This window comes from Hemicordylus capensis, chromosome 4 (assembly GCF_027244095.1).
Source record: "Hemicordylus capensis ecotype Gifberg chromosome 4, rHemCap1.1.pri, whole genome shotgun sequence".
Taxonomy (NCBI): Eukaryota; Metazoa; Chordata; class Lepidosauria; order Squamata; family Cordylidae; genus Hemicordylus; species Hemicordylus capensis.
In genome coordinates this window covers 269131534-269146792 of record NC_069660.1, presented here as the reverse complement: position 1 = coordinate 269146792, position 15259 = coordinate 269131534, and the positions used below count along the sequence as shown (strand labels likewise).

Sequence of the window (15259 nt, the reverse complement as noted above, 5' to 3'; positions counted from 1 at the left end):
TTAGGAAGGCTATTTGGGCTAAACTAAAAGATATATGTGACACCAAGTGCCACCTCCTGATCGCGGGGGATTTTAATAACAGAGCCCAACTGAGCAACAGGAAGGCCTTTTCGGGAGGCCTCCCAGTCTCCCCCTCAAGTCCCTCTCTAACGAATGAGGAAAAAGCTCTCCAACGTTTTCTGAGTGAGACTCTGGGTTTAGATGATAAGGCCTTGGCAGTATATAATGATTTGGATTTTTTCCCAATCCACCACGAAGAGAACTTTAAATCGCAGTATAGACATAAATTTAAATTTTAAATTTAAAACCGGAGTCAAATTTACATATTACCTCCCAAGATTAGCTAGCCGGCTAGATAGACTCTGGGCTCCCCCTTCTTTTGAAGTCTACAGGTGTAAACTAGTACTTACCCCATGGTCAGACCATGCGGCTGTGGGATTTATTTGTAATCTCTCTGAGGTAATGCCACATGGTAAGCCCTTGTGGCGATTACACCCCAAAATGTTAAGTGATGAATATCTCAAAGGTGTCCTTTTATCAGAACTGAGGCGACAGATCCCTCGGCTACTAGAGGCAGAAGATGATCTTTTGGGAGCCTGGGAGACACTTAAAAAGAGGGTGGGCTACTAGGGCAGTGACCAGCCGGACATATAAGATAGGGGTCAAAAATTATCAGAAAGCGATCACCCAACATCTGAAGATTGTTGATAAGATGAACAGGGGAGAAGCCTTTGACGTGGAATCATGCCGCCGCTACAAAGAGACAATCAGGATATTTCAAAATGAACTGCAGCACAGGCATTTAGAAAATAAGCGGTATCGCTTCAAAGGACAAGATACATGCATCTAGTTTGACATTCCAAGGCCTGCGATCGGATGGAAGTAGCCCACTAATGGCCGACCCCCACGATATGTTAAAAATCATGGCCTAGTTTTATACAAACTTGTATGCATTGAAGGATATTTCTGTAAAGGACATTCAATCCTATCTAGATAGGTTCTGCAGTCTGAATGAATATGGTCTCGGCTATTCCCTCACTGAGGGGGGAAAAGCTCTTTGACCCATCCTGTAATGATAGAAGAGGTCAGAGCAGTTATCTCAGCGGGAAAGAACACATCGGCCCCGGGGCCTGATGGTCTGACATGGCCTTTCTATAAGATTCACGCAGACCAGCTACTACCAGTTTTAGTAAAATTATTTAATTTTGTCCTAGACAATGGGCGTTTAAATAGGTCCTTTGGGAACGGCCTCTTAATCCCCCCCCCCCAGAAAGGTGACACCACTTTACCACAAAACTGGAGACCGATAACCCTCACAAATATCGATTACAGAATCTTTGCCAAAATCCTAAATAATAGATTGGTGAAAGTGGCCCCTAAATTGGTCCACAGCTTGCAGACAAGTGCTATCTCGGGAAGAAAGATGACAGACTCATTATGTCTGCTGAGAGAACTCTTTTACTCTATACAGAATGAAAGTTGGAAAGGTCACCTCCTCTTATTGCATCAAGTTAAGGCCTTTGACAAAGTGAACCACAATTATCTGTGGACATTGTTGAAAGCTAAAGGTATACCACCCCTATTTGTGACTTGGATACAGCTGCTCTATACAAATGCAAAGGTGACACCACAGATTAATGGATGGCGGGGCTACCCAATCACTTTGCATTCGGGTGTCCGCCAAGGATGCCCACTGAGCCCATTACTTTATGTTTTGGCCCTGGATCTGATCCTGATCAGGATTCAGAGAGAACCCCATCTGCAAGGACTCTCAGTCTCTAGCGCTCCGCCCTGCGAGACCTTCCCGGGAGGGAGGAGGAGGGAGAGTGATGGGACAGCCGAACCACCTGTCCACTCAGAAGCGCATTCTGAGTTTAGGGTAAAATTTGTAGCTCATGCAGATGATGTTACATTACTGTTATCGAATGAAAATGAAATTTCTGTAATACTAGACCTCTCCTGGGAATATGGCAAGATCTCGGGCTCAGAATTAAATGCTGACAAAAGTGTATTTGTTAAAATGGACCCCGGATGCCAGCAACTTTCGTGCCTACCCATCTCTGAATGTAAAAGCGAAGGGGCCCCAGAGTCCAAACTGAAGTGGGTAGATACAGTAAACATTTTGGGGATTGAATATGGGATTAATGAAAAAGTCTGGGGGAGGAATTGGACAGATTGGGAAGAAAAAGTAATGCTTAAAATCACCATGTGGAAAAAATGGAGCCTTGCCATGTACTAGAAAGCGGTTTACATCCGGACTTACCTGATACCCCCGGTGCATAACCTGGCGGTAGTCTATCCTCCCCCGCTCGATCTCCTTCGGAGAGTTGAAAGCCAGATCTTCCATCTAGTATGGCACACAGCGTCCTTCCCTTTGGCCCGTGCGGTAGCATTTACGAAGGTTGAGCGGGGAGGCCTAGCCCTACCTGCCCTGCAACCCTATTTTGTAACTGAATTCATGTCCTACAATTTTGGAAACTGGATTTTCATGAATGTCTTTAATATGTCCAACCTCCTGCAAAAAACCTGGGTCTCACTTTTTGCTCTGCATTGGCGCAAGTCAGCATGGGGCATAGCATGGTGGGGGAAAGGATCTTTCAATGGTAATATCACACAAGTATTAAAAAGAGAACACCCGGACTACTTGAGAGATTTGTTATTCACACTTAAAAAATGGAAGGTTGAACCGGATCTATTTAAAGGATCCTCCTCAGTTAAGCAGCTAAGGAAAACAATTTATGGAGAGATTTTAGAAGTGGGTTTCTTAAAACCTGATTTAGAACGTAAACGCTACAAACACCGCACTTCACAGTACTTGTTGCAACCCGATCACCCTATCGCTCTCTTTAAAGAGAAAAAAAGTCCCTTTCCATTTATGGGAAACAAGGTGGCGCATATACCATCAAGTACTACCACTTAATACCATCAAGTACTACCACTTAAAAGAGCCCCTGGTGGCGCAGTGGTAAAACTGCCGCCCTGTAACCAGAAGGTTACAAGTTCGATCCTGACCAGGGGCTCAAGGTTGACTCAGCCTTCCATCCTTCCGAGGTCGGTAAAATGAGTACCCAGAATGTTGGGGGCAATATGCTAAATCATTGTAAACCGCTTAGAGAGCTCTGGCTATAAAGCGGTATATAAATGTAAGTGCTATTGCTATTGCTATTAATGCGGCTAAGCCATGGCTCCCAGAGGACCAGCAAGAGTATCCTAAAATCACCTGCAGACAGAAAGCTAGTGAGCTAGGCAAAACATTCAGGGAAACCCACTCACATTTCTTAAAAGAGTGTGTGGTAGCCAAAAGAGTGTGGCAGGGAGTAAGCAAGCTGTTAGATTGGCCTGATTTGGAAACACAGACTTGGGAAGAACTAACCTCGGGTTTGAGCGATAGAACCTCCTTTCGAGGTCCCAGAAAGAAACCGTCAAGGAAACGGGACAGAACGGGTGCCCTCATACTAGGGAATTAGAACGTTCCCCTTCTCGTAATCAGGTTAGTAAACCTGTATGTCATTTATGCAATGCTCCTGCATAGGAATAGGGAGGGAAGATGCGACCAAGAGGTTCACCAGATGAGACAGTAAATCTCTTCTGGAAAAGTTTGTATGGTTATGTGCAAAAAGACAAGAGTATCTCTTCTAAACAGCAATGGGACAAATTGTGGAAATGGACGTTGGACGTAACTCCCCCCCCCCCCGATTACCTGATGTGCCTTGAAATCCCCCACCCCCGAGTTACAGTACTACCTGCATATACTTCATAACCTTGTGGGTTTCCAAATCCTTGTGTGTAAATCTTTGTAGATATATCATATACAAACAACCACTTTGTATATAATTGTGCTTTGGCAACGTACTGTATGCTCTGGTAGTTTGTTAGATCAATAAAAAAATCTTGTCCTATCTTGGAGAAGCCAGGGAGGGAGCTTGAAATCTTCTGCTCTTCCCAGAGCGGCTCCATCCCCTGAGGGGAATAATATTACCCTTTACAAGTGTACCTGTCTAGCCTCAGACTGGCTCCCCTCAGTTTGGTTCAAGGGCAAGCCTTCAAGCCCAGCCAGCTCAAATAAGAGTCAGCTCAATTACGAGCTGGCTCGCACATCCCTAGTGTGGAGAAAGTGGATATAGAGAAAAATTTCTACTTCTCAAATAACACTAGAACTAGGGGTCATCCCATGAAAATGATTGCCAAGGAATTCAGGGTCGACAAAAGGAAGTGCTTTTTCGCACAATACATAATTAATTATGTATTGTATGAAAAATTCCATAATTATGGAATTCTCTGCCATAAAATTTGGTGTCAGCCACCAGCCTGAATGGCATTAAGAACAGTTTAGATAAATTCTAAGTTAAAGCTGGTTTTAAACTGTTTGGTTGTTTTACTTTGTAGAAGTGTTTTAATTTTTTATATTGTAACTTGGATTATGTACACCGCACGTGTAAGTGTGTATAGTGGTGTATACGCTATAGTATACCCCTGCTAACTAAGCAAAGAAGCACCTTTTTAACGTAGTGATTCTCTTTATTTAGCAGGGGAGAGCAACTGGCCCTATCCACCCCCAGCATAGTACCTCCAGTGACTGTTGCTGGTGTCTATCATATTTAATTTTTATTTTTTTAGATTGTGAGCCCTTTGGAGACAGAGATCCATCTTATCTTATCTTATCTTATCTTAACTTTTTATTATTTTTCTATGTAAACTGCTTTGAACACTTTTGTTAAAAAGTGGTATATAAATATTTGTTGTTGTATAAATATGATAGATAGACAGTTAGATAGATGAGAGGCAAGATGCCTCTAAATGTGCGCTTTGCAGGGGCATCTGGTGGGCCACAGTGTGAAACAGGATGGTGGTCTAGATAGGCCTTCGGCCTGAAGCAGCAGGGCTGTTCTGTTGTTCTTACTTTACTTAAAATCTAATTGCTAGTCACCCAAACTGGCAACAAAATGACAAATGCAGTTCAGGTCAGTTTACTTACACAGTAAGTAACATTATAGAGTAATGTGCAAATATTCTCGCTGACTTGAACTGCATTTGTTATGTTAAAATATGTTAAAGAAATAAATTTGTCATTTTGTTAGTGGCTTGGACGGCAACAAGATTTTAGATTGTTCATTAATGATCTGGAGTTGGGGTAGGCAATCTATTTAGGGTGGTAGAAACCAAAACAGATTGCAAAGAGTTACAAAAGTAAGTAAGTAATACGTTTATTGCGGTCATAGACCAGATTAACAAACAATATTAATAGCATTAATAAGAAAATTCAAGAAATTTCAAAGTTTACAAAATCATAAACTGTTCAAATTACTAATACAGTCTTTATGGAGCTCTGATGCCATGAAACAGAACTTTGCCACATTATCTGAAATTTCAGGTTTAAAATTGGTCAGCATAATTTCCAAATAAAATTGGTCTGTGTGACCAGGATAAATGGCTAAAATAGGAGCAATACATTTGGTGCGAGTGTCCTTATAAAATTGGCAATAAAGAATAACAACAGTGATAGACTCCTATATCCCCTGAGCCTCAGGGGCAACAGCACTGATCATAAGGAAATTGTTTGAATTTACCATCAAGTACTGCCGAAGGGAGAACGTTCAATCGCGCGAGGGTCAAAAATCTCCTAAATTTTGGTACCAAGATCTGGTCTAAATATTCAGCCGGTTTATTATTATTATCATTATCATTATTATTATTATTATTACATTTATATCCCGCTCTTCCTCGAAGGAGCCCAGAACGGTGTACTACATACTTAAGTATCTCTTTCACAACAACCCTGTGAAGTAGGCTAGGCTCAGAGAAAAGTGACTGGCCCAGAGTCACCCAGGTTTATAGTTAAAAGTCTGAGAACCTAAGTATATTCCCTTGGGTAGCCGTGCGGACTCCTCCTGCAAATCTATATCTTGGAGCCGGAGTTACAAAAGGATTTCTCAGTTTAGAGAGACACTTTCATAGCTCTTTGGAATTTGTTTTGTTTCTTATTGCCTTGAATAGGTTGCATACCTCAACTTTAGATCATTAAGGAACAATGTAAAAAACATTATCAGTCCCAATACAGATCTTGTGGCAGGGGCGTAAGAAGGCTGGAGTGGGCCCAGAGACAAAATTTCAAAATGGCCCCTCACTGATACACACACACACACACACACTTCACAATATATAGTCATGTGACTTGCCTCTGGGGGCCCCCTCGAGGCGTGGGGCCCCCCAGGCAGCCGCCTCCCCTTGCCTAATAGTAGTTACTCCCCTGTCTTGTGGGGGTGGGCAGGCGAGGAGATCCAGTGTTCAACTGGATAGCACTGTGGCCACTGTTCTCTATCAGTTCAACAGTATTTACATCTCAAAGGAGGTCTTGGGCATCACTTGAGACTTAAGTCAAGGTCATGTTTAGGGTCATGTTCCCCTAAAGGTAAAGTGTGTCATCGAGTTGGTGTCAACTCTGGGTGACCACAGAGCCCTGTGGCTGTCTTTGGTAGAATACAGGAGGGGTTTACCATGGCCATCTCCCTAGTAACTACTTAATTCCATGTCCAGTTGTTCTAGGAGTGTTAGGGCAGGGGTAGGCAACCTTGGCTCTCTAGCTGTTTTTGAACTTCCATTATCCCAAACCACAATTTATTTATGAGAGTTGTAGTTCATCAACAGCTGGAGAGCCAAGGTTGCTTGCCCTTGGTTCAGGGTATCTAGAAACTTGGTCTCTTTGGAATAACACAGACATGAATTTACCATATTGCTGCACAACTTCAGCCCTCCAGCTTTTGTGGGACCTCAACTTCCATTCATCCCCAGCCACAGTGGCCTATAGTCAGGGACAGTGTTCTCTCTAATTGTTTTCATCTGTGTGTGGAATGAATTTTGTTCTGGGTGGCAGTATCAAGGCAGTGTGTGCACATGTATATGCAGAATGGAGCCTTCCTGATTAAACTTAAACGGGATCTAAAACTGACATAAAAAAAGTGTGAGTGTGCGCACACGCACACACCTTAGAAGAAACACTGATCAGGGATGATGGGAGTTTTAGTCAAACAGCTGCTGGAGGGTTGACATTGCACAGCCCTGATCTGCCTATTCTGCATCAGGGTAATTGAAGTTACTCATTATCACAATGCTTTCTTAGATACTTCCTTGATTTCTTTCTCCATCTCAAGATCACCCTCAGTATTTTGATTAGGAGGTCAGTATATGTCCCAAGTACTCAGTTACTTCGAAGGACTGCCATTACTTCTCTCAGTGATTGGAGTCCAGTGCTCCTGTTTTGTAGTATGTTGGATTCTATACCCTCTTTGACAAACAGAACTACACCACCCCCAATACAACCCTCCCTGTCTTTTCCATAGAGTTTGTATCCAGGAATAATAGTATCCCCGTGGTTCTCTCCATTCATCCAGGTTTCCATTATGCCCACTGTGTTCTCATTTGCAGCTAAGCATCTCAGCTGTCCCATCTTGGCTTGAAGACTTCTAGCATTTTCACAGAAACACTTATACATTGTGCCCCTTCCCAAATGTCATTGGTGTGCTTTTTTCCTGCAGCTTTTTTGTATCTTTGCCCATTTTGTTTGTTGCTCAGCATGCACCAAGTTTACTGCTACCAGAACTACATTAGTTCAGAATTACTCTATAAAGGAATCATTCAACAATTTATTTTGAAGCGACAACTAATATTTCTGTTCATATAAAGTATACTGAAATGCATGTGGTCTCTGTTGGGAGAACAATGGGAAGATCACAGGCTATGTTTGTAATCCACAAGCCTTTTATGCTAGAGTGGTCGCATTGTGGTTACGTATAGTACTCTACAATAAGTATTCAGGTTGCTACTGCATTAGAAACCTTAACTCATTTAGTCTGAGTGCACCTGTCATGTCATACTAATGGATGATACATGCAGCTCCCTATCGAATACGAAAATGTTTTCACCAGCAATCCATGTGGAGCAGGAAGATTTCTCCTTCAGTTGCATGCATATATATATGTATGTTATTTTTAAACTATTAGTCTGAGTGTAGTGGCTTAAATTCTTTGTCTCAGAGCAAGCTCACATGAGGGGAAGTAAAATGCTGAATCATCCCCTCTATGCTTTCCAAGTAAGGCTTTCCCTTACTTTCCTGTATTTCTGGTAGTTTCAAAAATGGTTGCCACCACCACCCCACTTTATCACAGAGCTTGACCCTCCCTGGGCTTGGGGTAGAAATCCCAGGGGAAAACTCCCTTTATGTTGCTTTAAGCTAAACGCAAAAACCTTCCATGTGCAAGCCTACACGTGGTGAGAAAACTGATCCAATTGGACGAAGACAGGCATGCTTGCATCATAGTAAAAAAACCCACCCTTTCTCCTGAGCCAAAAATTCACCCAGAGAGGCTTGTAAAATGCAAAGGACCAAAAAAGAAAGAAAGAAAGAAAAAGGTTTTATTCAAAGGCTACAGACTGCTGCCGCCTGAGGCTCTCTCAGCTTTTAGTTACAGGTAAAAACACTCCATGGTTACAAGAATACTTCAAAAAGCACCCCAGTTGCAAGGAACAGGATCAGTTGCAAGGAACAGGGATGCAAAAGCACCTTTAAAAAGCTTACAGAGTCTTTTACAACACCCTGGCTGGATGGGTGAAGGCTAGTGTTTTTTAGTTTAGTTACATTACAGGTAAACAATCCTAGAACAGTTTCAGGGATATACAAAACACACAAAAGAAAACAAAAGTCTAACGTCAAGTCTGACTAAATGAACATTTCCCTAGATTATTTCCCAAAGCCAAAAGCCCTGGCTTCCTTTTATTATTGAACTCACCAAAGCATGGTAGAGGATTCAAGTTTTCTTTCCTCCTGGCTTCCCCAGATTTGCAGAGAGATTTTCCTGCACCCAGACCTCATAGCCACATCTTCTCTGGTCCTCCAGCCAGCTCCTTCTAACAAAGGAATTCTTCTCTTCACCCTAATGGCCCTCTAGGTCCCACCTACCTGGTGTGCTGATTGGCTAATAACTGGAGTTCACTAGCCTGTCAGTCAAGATAGGGTTCATTTCCAGTTAACTCTTTAGGGAAGGGCTGGTTGGTCACTACACTGAGTTATAGCATAGCAAACAGTGCTATATCTCAGCCTCCGGGTGGATTGATTTAAACAAGACAATTTAAATCAGATTTTAAGGGCAGACATATCTTAACATCATAGAATAATATGAGATATGCCTTGTTGCCCACAAATCCAGAATTTGTGGATTTTTTTCATTTTTCTTCCATACACCCATAACTGCCAGGCACTCTTAAGTAATCTTAATATTTTCTAAGGTAAAGGTAAAGTGTTCTGTCAAGTTGATTTCGACTCCTGGAGCCCACAGAGCCCTGTAGGTCTTTTTGGTAGTATACAGGAGGGGTTTACCATTGCCTCCTGCTGCACAGTATGAGATGATGCCTTTCAGCGTCTTCCTATATTGCTGCTACCAGATATAGTAGCAGCAGGGATTCAAACCCACAACCTTCTGCTTGTTAGTCAAGCATTTCCCCGCTTCGCCACTTAAGGTGCTAGATAATCATTTCTAGGAAATACAAATGCAGTGCAAAATTCAGTGTAAGAGAATTCAATGTGATAAGATTCAGTGCTTATCAAAGGAAATACCAGTGCAGCAAGGGGAGCAGACTAAGAGCGCTTCCAGGCTAACTACACCATGCACAGAGAAGAGGCAATTTTTGACAACCTCCCCTTCCCTAGGAAGCTATCTGAGCCACCCGAAAATATGCCCTTGAGGGCTGCAGCCCTATATCTTCCTTCACTGACTGGAGCGAAGATATAGAAAAGTAGCCTAGATTGCCTCCTTCCTGGTCCTGTAAGTAGTACTTTTAGAGTTGAAAGTTAAGAGTGGGGGTGAGTTGCTGAAGCAGAGCTTTGGAAGACTGGAGGCTCAGCCCAAAGCACAGTTCTGCCCAGCTGAAGATAACTGGAACCTCCCCAAAGTGCCAAGGTGATCCCTGAATTTAAGCAGGGCTGATTCAAACAGCTCTAAAGCAAACCTTACCCAATGGCTTCACAGAACCTCACCCAAATTGGGTGTGTACTGGCTGTGAATCAACAAGAAAGAGATGTTGGCATCAGGGTGGCTAGCTAGTGGAAAATGTCAACTTGGAATTCAGTAATACTGATAAAAAGCAAAATTTATGTTAAGGGTTATTAAGGAGGGAAGTAAAAAATATAGTGGCCGGTGTCATAATGCATTCATATAAATCTATGGTTTGGCTGTATTTGGAACACTGAATATAGTTCTGATCATCCTAAGGATATCATATAGCAAGGATCTTCTGCAAAAAGAGACAGCCATAGTAATCAAGTCGCTGAAGCAATTTCACTTCATTTCAGAGGAAAGGCTAAGGTGTTTGTCAGCTTTTTAGTTCAGACAAAAGACAATTAAATGGGTCCATGCTATAATATGTAATTTTAAATCGTGTGGAGAGTAACTAGAGAGAACTTTAAATTTGTAATAATAATTGTTCATTCCGAATCATCATCATCATCATCATCATCACACCACCATCAGCCAATTACAAAAAGCAGCTTTACTGGGAACAGCCTATATTCTGCGACGATATCTATAACAATTGACAATAAAATTCAGCCATCCCAGGTCCTTGAGAAGGACTCGATGTCTGGATAAAACAAACCAGTCAATAACACCTGTCTGACTATGTAAACAAGAAATAAAAAATTAATGATAGCTTTATATAGTACTAGCTGGGCCGGGTGCAGAGCATCTGCACCTCTAGTTTTCAGCAGCCTCCATTTTCTTCCCCTGCCAGCCACTGGCCTCCCCCTCCCCATGGCTGATCCCCCCCAACTTCCATTTTCTTCCCAGTCACCACTGCTTTCTTTCCTGGTGGCCAACTGCCCGCCCACCCCCGTCGCCGGTTTCTCCTCGTCAAACCCATCTCCCCCCCTTCGCCGGTTTCTTGCCCACCCACCCCCATCACCGGTTTATCCCCTGCCTGCCTGCCTACTCACCCCCATGACCGGTTTCTCCCCCCCAGCCAGCCCATTCATCCCTGTTGTTATCTGGCTGGCGAACTCTTGCATGAGCTGCCACGCATTGGATTAGCAACGGGTACATTTAAGAGAATTGTATATAGATAGAAGATAATATATATACATATATTATAGATAGATAGATAGTGTTTTCTAGAGTGTTCAGCATTCCATGTACATTATCTTCTAATCCTTGCAAGAGTTCTGTAAGGTGGGTCAGTATTGATTGATTTGATTGACTAAGTACCGTCAAGTTGGTGTCGACTCTTAGCAACCACATAGATTCTCTCCAGGATGATCTGTCTTCAACTCAGCCTTTAAGATCTCTCAGTGGTGCATTCATTGCTGTCGTAATCGAGTCCATCCACCTGGCTGCTGGTCATCCTCTTCTTCTCTTTCCTTCAACTTTCCCCAGCAAGGGAGCTGGGTTTTTGCATAATGTGTCTGAAGTTTTATAGTTTGAGCCTGGTCATTTGTGCCTCAAGTGAAAATTCTGGATTGATTTGTTCTATGATATATTTGTTTGTTTTCCTGGCTGTCCATGATTTACTTAAAAATTTTCTCCAGCACCCAAGTATTATTATATCCATATTGAAGATGGAATGGGAACTGAGGCTGAATGATATGCCTACCTAATACTTTTTAGTAAGTTTTTGTCTACAAGTGAGTTTCAACATGACTTCCCAGTTCATTGTTTTGGTCTTAGCTTCTGTTCTATAACAGCTTGCATAACAGTAGAAATCTGGGTCACCAAATCACATTTATCAGAAGTAGATTCAGAAGAGACAAATCAAAGTTGTTCCCGTACACAACATATAATTAACTTATGGAATTCACCAGATACAAAATGTAGTGATGATGACCAAGGCTCAGATGGCTTTGAAGGGGGACTAGACCAATTTAAACAAAAATACTGTAGATCTGTCAGAAGCTATGATAATTACGAAAATGAATATGACAACTATTTATATGCTGCTTTTCAACAAAAGTTCCCAAAGCGGTTTACATATGAATAAATAAATTAAAATGGCTCCATATCCCCAAAGGGCTCACAGCTAAAAATGAAGCATAACATAGATACTAGCAACAGCCACTGGAGGGATGCTATGCAGGAGATGGAGGTTATTCAACTGGCCCTATACAAGTATAGAGGCCTTATTTATTGAGTCTGAATTACTCTAAGTAGTTCTTTTGAAAATAGACACCTAAGTAGTATTATTGAGTAACTTAGTCTAGATGCCAGTCACTTTGCTGTTCATATACAATGGAAGAGGGTTGTTGTTGCTTTCATGTCCTGTGTTTTGGCCTCAGAAGCATCTGGTTGACCATCATTATCAGGATGGTGCTCTAAAATGGAGCCTTGTTTTAAAGGGTTGTATGTGATAAACAATACTGCATAGAAGTGGGTATTGCTTCTATTATAATAGCATTTGTCAGCTGAGTTTTATCATTCCCCAGGGGTGCTCAACTTCGGCCCTCCTGCAGATGTTGGCCTACAGTTCCCATAATCCCTGGCTATTGGCCACTGTGCTGGGAATCATGGGAGTTGTAGTCCAAAAATAGCTGGGGGGTCTTGAAGAACCTGGAAAACCCACCAGAGATCTTGTTTTCATCTGCCCCAAAACAATGATTTTAGTACTCATCATTCCTCCAGCACAGATTGTCTCACAACCAACTTCCTCTCCAAATTGGGGTTTCTAACCCTGACAATGAGCTATTTGCCCTCCCAGCTTCTTGCACAGAGGGACAAGTAGCCAATAAACATCCTGTACTTGGATTGTTATCAGACCCACTGCTAAACCCAAGACCAGCACTCTTCTCTTGCACAGCTTTGGCATTGATAGAGACTCCGACTCTAGTTACTATCCTTAGTGGATAGTAATACTTGGCACAGTGCCATGGGTTGTCCCATAAATCTTGGTGGAATCTAGCAAAGCAAAATCATCCAGGCATATATTTCCTAAACATAACCTCTACACGTCAAGCACCTTTGGATCTGAAATGAACTCTTATGTTTAATGCCTGTTTTGAGAAAGAAGCTCAATTTCCATGGATTTACCCTTTGTACTGCAGCCCACCCCACCTTCACTGCTGTTCTGAAGTGTTGGCTGACCCTTGGAAGTGGCTTTTGGGAAGTTCTGGCTGCTGAATTGTGAGGAGTAGGCAGGGAAGGTCCCCTTCATGAGCTACATTTTGTGTGAATATGTTGAGATCCAGCACACTTTCTTTGGCTCTAGGAGCCAGACTCTAAAATTCAGGAGCCAGACTCTTAAAATTTAGGAGTCCATTGCCAGGCTTAGGTGTCATGCTTAAATTTCCAGGTGCCTTGGAAAGTTTGTGCCTGGGAATTGTTGTGTCCTGATTTATGTTACTTTCTGGCAAGAGCTGTGAGGAATAAAAGGGAGAAAACTTGACATATTAAATAGAGGGGCAGCAGAATCCTAAAGTGACAGGAGAATTAATGCATTCTTAACACACTGCTAAAATTTTATACAGAAACAGTGCTGCTTACATCAGGATTAGTAAATAATTATTTGATTATAAGATACTTGATCATTTCAGTACTTGGATCATCTTTAATTTTTAAATCGTATTGCTTTTTTCTATTTTATTATTTCACTTTATTCCTTCTTGCTTCCCTGGTTCTATCCACTTGTGCTTATTCTGAAACATTTTCAAGGTAGTGATATGATAAAATTGTGCAATATAAATGAGGTTTGCTATTCAGAGACTGCAAAATATACAAACTCTAAAACTTAAACCAAATGTTTAGCTGCCATTGTGGGTGTGTGTGTTTCCCCATATTTGGAACAATGCTTTAGAATGTTTGTCTTGGCATTTTAGAAAAATATAGAAACACAAACACGCAATCAAGAAAAGTTATTACTTAGGTGTTTCTCTTCTTATAAAACTGTTTCTAGCACCACTAAAAAAAATTTAAGCAGCTCTTTCCTATAATGAACATTTGCAGATATGCTCTTGCATAAGGTTGTTTAAAAAAAAATCTGCAACATATAAAATATGAAAAATTAAATACATATAATCAGTCGAGAGAGATAACTTAGGCTGTTGAGAAAATATAGTGTATCATTCATTGCAAACAGTTTCTTTCTTAATTTGACACAATTTTACTTTCAAGAACTAAATGAATCATCTTGATAGTAAAAAAAATAGTTGAAACTTTCTAACCTACTCATTCTCAACTTATTATAGCTCTTCTAGTTTATGTTAAAAATGTAATGTGCTATGGGCAAACATCTTTGTATGATGGGCCCTAATTGTCAGTAGTTATAACTGATGGGGGGAAACATACAACATTATGATGTCACTTTTAGATTATACTAGTGGTTTTTTTTACTACAGATCTTTCCTACGAATTTCATCGATACAGCTGCTAGTTAAAGATTCTTCAGTATGAGTCTCTCGATCTTAATTTTTTGGTGTATATGTTGGCATCCCTTCTAAGAAAGGTATTGTACGTACAGTGACAACATTTCAGTTTAAATTATGTTTAAAACATTTGGGATAAACTGTAAATTTTAATAACAGTGGTTGGTGGCTTGCTCTCAAAAATAATAGAAAAGGATATTTCCAAATATCTCATCCCTTCAGAATGTCTCTTATTACTCTCTCTGTACTCCATCAAAGGCATTTATTATTATTGTTGTTGTTGTTTACACAGTCAGACAGGTGTTATTGACTGGTTTGTTTTATCCAGACATTGAGTCCTTCCCAAGGACCTGGGATGGCTGAATTTTATTATCAATGTTGTTGCTGTTATTATAGATATCGTCGCAAAATATAGGCTGCTCTCAGTAAAGTTCCTTTTTGTAATTGGCTGATGGTGTTTTCTGTGGCCCCTATGGTGTTGAGGTGTTCTTCAAGGTGTTTTGGAATTGCACCTAGGGTGCCAATTACCACTGGGATTCTTTTGGTCTTTTTCTGCCACAGCCTTTCAATTTCAGTTTGTAGATCTTTGTATTTTGTGATTTTTTTCTGTTCTTTTTCTTCTATTCTGCTATCCCCTGGTATTACTATGTCGATTATTTTAACTTGTTTTTCTTTCTTCTCAGCTACAGTTATATCTGGTGTATTGTGTGGCAGATGTTTGTCTGTTTGTAGTCAGAAGTCCCATAATATTTTTGTACCTTCGTTTTCTACCACTTTTTCAATTTTATGGTCCCACCAATTTGTGGCTACAGGTAGCTTGTATTTTTTGCATATGTTCCAGTGTATCACCCCTGCTATCTTGTCATG

At 41.2% G+C, this 15259-nt stretch overlaps 1 protein-coding gene across 28 annotated transcripts in view; it reads left to right on the top strand.

The window, feature by feature from the left end:
- The window catches only part of EYA1 (EYA transcriptional coactivator and phosphatase 1), a 165387-nt gene that overhangs the window by 19801 nt on the left and 130327 nt on the right, over positions 1–15259 (top strand). The window contains exon 1 of one of the 28 annotated variants that reach the window (XM_053247580.1): positions 14450–14472. The exons of the other annotated variants lie outside the window; for them this stretch is intronic. The gene's annotated coding sequence lies outside the window, so the exon portion shown is untranslated. Of the gene's footprint in view, positions 1–14449; positions 14473–15259 lie in introns of those variants that run through there. 28 annotated transcript variants of the gene reach the window in all.